Here is an 8,646-nt window from a genome sequence, read left to right on the forward strand (position 1 = left end):
GCATGTCAGTTCTTATGTCATATTTATGAATCAAGGGCTCTAAATATATACATTTCTAAATAATAGACTATTTCCTTTAAGAATCTATATGCAAAAAATATATGATTCGTTGATTCATTCATTCAGTTAAGCAATAAAAATATGCTCAGGGCCTACTTTGATGGTCAAGATGCTTGTTCTTTCTGACTGAATACTTATATTAAAGAATGTCATGAGATGGGAAATTGACCAGTCCACACTGTATACTGTATCGTTCATCTGGAAGCAATGGCTTTATTGCTCTAATACTGTAAGGAGGACATGGTCCTCATAATTCATGAAGGACTCTCTGAAGTGAACTAATGAGGCACAGTTTCTCATATACAAACCCAGCAGGCAATTATAAGTTTTGTTATAACCAATAGCATATCACCTACTTGAATTTTAAGAGATGGCTTTGTGCATGCTCACATGCATGTATGTCTGGCCAACAATAAATAAAAATAAAAGTGGGGTTGTCTGACTGGCTGGTTACCTTGGACACCTCGTTGTCTGGATTTTTGTTCTTGGCAAACAAAGTGAAGAAACATATATTTTACATGCTTTTGAGCTTCAAGTTTAGCCAGCTATGCATTTGGGAAAGTCGTCTGGACTAGAAATGAAGATTGTTTTCTTCTTCTCCCTTTTTCTATTGAATCGTTTAAACCACCTTCTACCATCTCATGCATTGCATAGTTTTCAGTATTGACTTTCCCAACTTTTGTTTTTGGGGGAGTCAGTAAATTACAAGTATTTTCTTCAAGAGGATGAAGCATAGTGTGGTGGCAAGTGTTTGGAACTGAAGATCAGCCAAAATTCTAGTTGGTTTACTAACTCAACTGGCACACTCTAGCTGTTTAATTTCACTGACTGTCATTTCCCTCAACTGTAAGATGTGGAGGTTGAATAATAATTTAGATAAAATTTGGAAAGTTGTTTAACTTCTTTTTTTCATCAGGGTCCTCATCTATAAAATAAAACTAATATATAACCAACTCCAAGGGTTGTTGTGAAGCGTAAACAGTATACTTCCACTGATTATATGAAGTCCAAAATACTCTCCTGATAGTACTACAAACTCATGGGACCTTTCTTGGTCAACTGTGGCTTTGATATCATATTCCCACTGAATTAATTCAAGGTTGGAATTTTGTCATTGTCCTATACGTGTTGTCCCTGTTCTGTGACAAATCATCCTAGATGGTGGGATTCAGCCCTTCCCATAACTTCTTCAAAATGAACCAAGAAAGTACATATACAAATGCCAATTGTGTGTGTGTAGCAGGCTTTACAAAATGTTGCAGGAGGTACAGGTCAAGTTATCCATGCTTATAAAAATGACCATTTGGGCAACTTGTTCGGTCTTCTCTCTTTTTATATTCCTTGGATTCACATGTTCATTTTACTCTAGAACACAGCACTAGGATATATATATATATATATATATATATATATATATATTTTTTTTTTTTTTTACATTCTCAGCTCTGCACTCTACCAGGCCACCATTGTATATCCCATTAATAACCTTTAATAGAAGGGCCTTCATTTTAAGAGGAGCTGCCTCCTTAAAAGTAACTGTAGCTTGTCTGCTCCTCCGTTGTACATGCTCATGTCCCTCCCTCAAAGGTTGTATACTAGCAACAAACAGAACTTTTATTGCATTGTTCTTGAGGTGTGTGTACTTTGCACCATGCTGGGCGCACAGCTCATCACCAAGTTTTCTTCTTTGAATAGGTGGTATATGCTCAGATGGCTTATAGATCCATGCATTGTGTGTTTATTTAGAGTAATAGAAAACATTTATAGTAGTTAGTATTTACCACGCAATGGTCCAGACATTCCACATGAATCACTACATTTAATTTTTATGATAAACCCACAGAAGTGGTCCTGTTATCAGCTGCATTTCATAGACAAGGCAACTGAGGCAGTCAGGTAACTTGAGTTAAACTGCTCAGTATATACAGCTTGGATTTGAATCCAGGCCATTGAGTTTTGGAGTCCATACTCTTAAGAACTAGATTAAGGTTTTTTTAATGCCATAGTCATAAGCATGTTCACGAATCAACAAAATGAAATATTTCTAATTTTATGAGGTTAGTATGTGCAGGATCCTTCATTCTGAATAAAAGATACTTTAAATACATTGCATCCAAATATAAATGTTTGTGTAAATGAAGGTTTTTTTGAGACAACTTAAAAATATTTGGGGTGACTTCCCTGGTGGTCCAGTGGCTAAGACTTTGTGCTCCCAATGCAGGGGGCCCAGGTTCCATCCCTGGTCAGGGAACTAGATCACACATGCTGCAACTGAGACCTGTTGCAGCCAAATAAATAAATACATATAAAATATATTTTTGATGGAAGAGACTAAGAAAACCATGCATTGCTATCCCTCTCCTGGTTTTAAAGTATTTATTTTGGCTGTATTGGGCCTTAGTTGTGGTATGTAGGATCCTCGTGGCATCATGTAAAAACTTTCACTGTGGTCCATGGGCTTTCTAGATGTGGCATGCACACGCAGCAGTTGCAATGTACAGGCTTAGCTGGTCAGCAGCATGGGAGATCCCAGTTCCCTGACCAGGGGTCTAGTCCACATCCCCTGCACTGCAAGGCAAACTCCCAACCAATGAACCACCAAGGAAGCCCCTATTGTCCCTTTTGATTCAGTTAATGTGAATGAATTGCCTTCTATATGGCAAGAACGTCCCCATGTGTTATTGAATCTGTGCAACAACTCTATTCTGAGCTACAGTGTTGTTATCCATTTAGGGGTTGCAATTACCCTTGTTATTGTTGTTCAGTCGTTAAGTTGTGTACAGCTATTTGTGACCCCATGAACTGCAACAAACCAAGCTTCCCTGTCCTTTACTCTCTCTTGGAGTTTGCTCAAACTCATGTCCATTGAGTCAATGATGCCATCCAACCATTTCATCCTCAGTCACCCCCTTCTCCTCCTGCCCTCAATCTTCCCCAGTATCAGGGGCTTTTCCAATGAATCAGCTCTTCACATCATGTGGCCACAGTATTGGAGCTTCAGCTTCAGCCTCAGTCCTTTCTCCCTTACCACAATTGGAAAGCATCAAGTCTTTGACACTTGTCTTATTCATGGTCCAACTCTCACATCCATACATGACTACTGGAAAAACAATAGCTTTGACTATACAGATCTTTGTTGGCAAAGTGAAATGATGTCCCTGCTTTTTAATATGCTGTCTAGGTTGGTCATAGCTTTTCTTTCAAAGAGCAAGTGTCTTTTAATCTTATGGTTGCAGTCACCATCCCCAGTGGTTTTGGAGGCCAAGAAAAGAAAATCTGTCATTGTTTATGCCTTTTTTCCCCATCTATTTGCCATGAAGTGATGGGACCAGATGCCATGATCTTAGATTTTGAATGTTAAGTTTTAAGCCAGCTTTTTCACTATCCTCTTTCACCTTCATCAAGAGGCTCTTTAGTTCCTCTTCACTTTCTGTCATTAGGATGGTATCTTTTGCATATCTGAGGTTGGTGACATTTCTCCTGGCACTCTTGATTCCAGCTTGTAAGTCATCCAGTCCTGCATTTCACATGATGTACTCTGCATATAAGTTAAATAAGCCAGGTGATAATATACAGCTTTGATGTACTCCTTTCTCAATTTTGAATGAGTTTGTTTTTACATGTCTGATTCTAACTGTTGCTTCTTGTTCTGCATACAGGTTTCTTAGGAGGCAGGTAAGTTGGTCTGGTATTCCCAACTGTTTAAGACTTTCCCACAATATATTGTGATTGACACAGTCAAAGACTTTAATATAGTCAGTGAAGCATAAGTAGATGTTTTCTGGAATTCCCTTGCTTTTTCTATGATCAAGCGGATGTTGGTATCTTGATCTCTGGTTCCTCTGCCTTTTCTAAATCCAGCTTGTACATCTTGAAGTTCTTGGTTCACATATTGTTGAAGCCTAGCTTGAAGGATTTGAGCATAACCTTGCTTGCATATAAAATGAGCACAAGTGTACAGCAGTTTGAGCATTCTTTGGCATTGCCTTTCTTTGGGATTGGAATGAAGACTGACCTTTTCCAGTCCTGTGGCCACTGCTGAGCTTCCCAAATTTGCTGGCATATTGAATGTAGTACTTTAACAAGATTGCCTTTTAGGATTTTAAATAGGTCAGCTGGAATCCATTGCCTCCACTAGGGTATTGCCCTGCTGCTGCTGCTGCTGCTGTTGCTGCTGCTGCTGCTGCTGCTGCTGCTGCTAAGTCGCTTCAGTCATGTCTGACTCTGTGCGACCCCATAGACGGCAGCCCACCAGGCTCCTCCATCCATGGGATTTTCCAGGCAAGAATACTGAAGTGGGGTGTCATTGCCTTCTCCAAGGGTATTGCCCTAGAGTGTGTTTAATAGTAGCTTCACAAGGAGGCAAGACCACTTCACATCTCTCTTATGGGGCCTGATATTATCACTAAACAGAAAGATGAATGGTCTTGTCATTAATTAGGAAGAGAAAAAATTTAGAAAGCCTAAAATTATAGCTCCATTTGGAATTTTTTTTTAGATGTGAAAATATATCAGTTCTGGAAATCATTATTCACTCAGAGAAGTAGTGCACTATGATGTTTGAGAAGATGCCCCTGCACACAGACTGCCTTCCTGGGTATGACTCCTACATTGGCTTTCCAGTCTGGCCGAGTGACTGACCTTGGACAAATTGTGTAGTCTCACTGTGTTTCAATTTCCCTTAATGGAAAATCACTCATAATAATAGTACTAATCTAACAGGGTTGTTTTAAGGATTAAGGAATTTAATACATGCACAGTGTTTAGAACAGGGCCTAACAGTGTTTGGATGAATAAAACATCATACTTTCTAAAATACCCCTGCTGCTGTTGCTGCTAAGTCACTTCAGTCGTGTCCGACTCTGTGCAACCCCATAGACGGCAGCCCACCAGGCTCCCCCATCCCTGGGATTCTCCAGGCAAGAACACTGGAGTGGGTTGCCATTTCCTTCTCCAATGCATGAAAGTGAAAAGTGAAAGTGAAGTCGCTCAGTTGTGTCCAACTCTTAGCTACCTCATGGACTGCAGCCCACCAGGCTCCTCCATCCATGGGATTTTCCAGGCAAGAGTACTGGAGTGGGGTGCCATTGCCTTCTCCAAAAATATCCCTAGATAGTTATAAATTCAATTCAAATCCAGCATAAATTTATTAAATAATGACATCATGGGCTCAGATTTGTTTCCTTTTAAAAATAAAAAAGAAGCTAATTTGATATGTAGATTCAAAGACTCACACATGGAGGCATATTATCTCCAAAAGGAAAACGTGATTTAGAATTAACAGTTAAGAACAGTTGAAACAAGTTCACCTGTATAACTTTTCTGGATTCCACATACAAGCAATATTATATGACATTTGTTTTCTTTCTGACTTACTTCAATCTGTATCATAGTCTCTAGGTCTGCCTAGGGAGGAAGGGAGGGTGGGATGAATTGGGAAATTGGTATTGACATATATACACTATGATATATAAATAGATTAATGAGAACCTACTCTATAGCACAGGGAACTCGGTGTTCTGTGATTACCTAAATGGGAAGAAAATCCCCAAAAGAGTGAATCCTAGGGACTTCCTTGGTGGGAAAGTATGTGAGAATCCTCCTGCCCGTGCTGAGGCTTGATCCTTGGTTTGGGAGTATTCAGCATTCATGTGTAGCCCATCAGGCTCCTCTGTCCATGGGATTCTCCAGGCTAGAATACTGGAGTGGGTTGCCATTTCCTTCTCCAGGGGATCTTCCCGACCGAGGAATCAAACCTGGGTCTCCTGCGTTGCAGGCAGACTCTTTACCGACTGAGCTACAAGGGAAGCTCCCATTCTGTATGCCTGGGAGCAACTAAAGCTTGTGTGCCACAACTGCTGAGCCTGAGCTCTAGAGCCTGTGAGCTGCAACTACTGAAGCCTGTGCACCTAGAGCCCATGCTCCACAACAAGAGAAGCCACTGCAATGAAAAGCCTTGGCCCCAGAACTAGAGAGTAGCCCCCCTCTCACCATTACTAGAGAAAAGCTCCTGTAGCAATGAAGACCCAGCTCAGCCAAAAATAAATAAAAATAAATTATGAAAAAAGAGAGGATCCATGTATACACTCAGCTGACTCACTTTGCTGTAGCACAGAAACGAACACAATGTTGTAAAGCTACTATACTCCAATAAAAATGAAAACATAAAAGAATGGTTCAAACAGATACCGAATTTTAAAAATATAACTAGAATGTATTTTAAAACTACTAGCTCAGAAAAATAATTTATCTTTTTTATGGAGGAGGTATGGTGGAGAGGCTAATTTAAGTAAACATTCAAAAGAGAAAAAAATTAGGGGAAAAAGCCTATTTTCCCAGCTGGGGAATGTCTGCAGATTTACTGAATGCTTAGTCAGCAGATCTCTATTTTTATTCAAGCAGCTTGCCAAGAAATACAGTGGCTGCAGTTTTCCTCTCATCTCTAACGTGAACTGCAGCTTAGCTAGGAATACTGAAAACGAATGCCTGTCCTTTCATGTGCCAGAGGGGGTGACAGCTAGTACGCAGATCAGCAGATTCTCACCCCATCCTGTACTGTGGGAATTGGCCCAGTTAACAAAGGCAAATTGGGTTAGGTCTGGGTTGACGGCATACTGTTTCTCTTTGAGTATGTTTCATGAACAAGCCTAAGCTGTCTTGCAAAAATCATTGTGCAAGATTCCCTGGTTCACTATTTGTCTTAGAAAGCAGTCATGTATATGAATGTCTTTGTGTGAGAGCCAAGAGATTCAAGACTTAAAATGCAGTGATGAACACTTTGCTGTTGATGATGGTTTTATGTACACTGCTAGTCTTAAATTCTTCATCTCACACTACCTGCTCATCAAGAACGGCTTTGTATTTCCTCTAGATCTTTCACCTTCAAGTCCTCGTTTCCCTTTGGACCCTGAAGTAAATGTTAGCACATCTATCCAACTCCTATTCATGGCTCTAGTGGGAAGTGAACATTTCTTTCCCCAACCTCTTTAAGTATGTCATCTGTACCTGTTTTAGAACATGGTCACTTTCTACATACAGTTTTAATTTATTTTGTATACTCATATCCCATACCAGATTGTATGCTTCTTGAGGTTGTTTCTCCATTACCTTTATAGAGCAATACTGTGTCTTATATGATGCCCACCAGATTGTATATACAAAATTATAAGTCAGCATGTATATCATAATGAATTTACTTTTTTATTTAAGTTGAAAGTATGGAAATATCTGGTGCAGTAAGTAATTGGGCAGTGATAGAAACTAGAATATGTCAAAATCTGATTAAATACAATCAAAGTCTGGGAATTTGTATTTAACACACTTTGCAGGCCATTGTGATATGTAGCCAGGGTCACCTACCATTCAACAAGGTTGGTGATGCTAAATCATCCTTTCAGCTCTGGAGCTTTAGGAATTTACAAAATGAAAATTAAAATTTGGGTAGCCTATGAAGTTCTCAGTTTCAGAGGTGCAGACACCAGACGTTTTATTTTAGTCCCCAAACATTACCTTTATACTTCAGAGTTATTTTATTTTCTAGCTCATTGATTGGGTGAATTTAGAGTGGTTAACAGTGGGCCAGGGAATAGGAAGAATGGCTGGCCTGTGAAACCAGGAAACCTAGCTGTAGGTGCCAGGAACTAGGGAGGGGGTTTTAGTAGCAGCAAATATTTAAACTATCTGCTATGTGCAAGGCACTAGGTATTCACAATAGAAAATGCACTGGATATGGAATTAGAAGTTTTGTATTAAATCTATAATCCCTATGCTGACTTGCTCTGAAACAAAGAGTATAGTAGTGTGATGACTAAGAGAAGGATCTGGAACTGACAGCTTAAATTTCACATACTGGCTTAATAAATTACTACTTTGTCGAGCTGTGATAGTGCTGTGTGCCTCAATTGCCCCTCTCTAAAATGGGAATGAGATGATAGCAATACCTACTTTAGACCGTTGGATGAAGGTTAGATGAGACAATATGAATAAAACATAGATCAATGTTTAGTACATTCAGACAGTGTTAGCTCTAATTATTTTTGCCATTTATTTAAAAATTATAGTAAGATCTTCCCAATCCTAGACTGTTGTCAGGATTAAATGATTCATGTTTATAGTAACTGGTCAACAACCACTATGTATATACTTTCTTTGTGAAATTGTAAAAATAGGTACTACTTCTTTAAATATTTGATAAAGTTCACTTGTGAAGCTATCTGGGTCTGAGCTTTCGTTGTGGATAATCTTTAAATTACTAATTCAATCTCTACTTTTCGTATGCCTATTTAGTTTTATATTCCTCCTTGGATCAGTTTCAGTATTTTGTGTCTTTCTAAATATTTGCTGTTTTCATCAAATGTTTCTAATTTGTTTCTATGTATTGTTAGTGTTCCCTCAGTCCTTTTATTTCTGTAAATCATATTGTAATGTCCTCCTTTATTTCTAATTTAGTAATTAGAATCATTTTTTTACTCAGTTTCCCTAAAGTTTGTCAATTTTACTGATCTTTCAAAGAACCATTTTTAATTTTTCTGTTTTTTCTATCATCCATTTTATTAGTTTTGATCTAATTATTCTTTCTTTCCTTGT

At 38.7% G+C, this 8,646-nt stretch overlaps 1 non-coding gene across 1 annotated transcript; it reads left to right on the forward strand.

The window, feature by feature from the left end:
• The first annotated feature begins 2,238 nt into the window (after positions 1-2,238).
• On the forward strand, positions 2,239-2,311 carry TRNAG-CCC (transfer RNA glycine (anticodon CCC)). Its single transcript has one exon. It is a non-coding gene; the product is annotated as a tRNA-Gly (tRNA).
• The last annotated feature ends 6,335 nt before the right edge of the window (positions 2,312-8,646 follow it).

This window comes from Ovis aries, chromosome X (genome assembly GCF_016772045.2).
Source record: "Ovis aries strain OAR_USU_Benz2616 breed Rambouillet chromosome X, ARS-UI_Ramb_v3.0, whole genome shotgun sequence".
Taxonomy (NCBI): domain Eukaryota; kingdom Metazoa; phylum Chordata; class Mammalia; order Artiodactyla; family Bovidae; genus Ovis; species Ovis aries.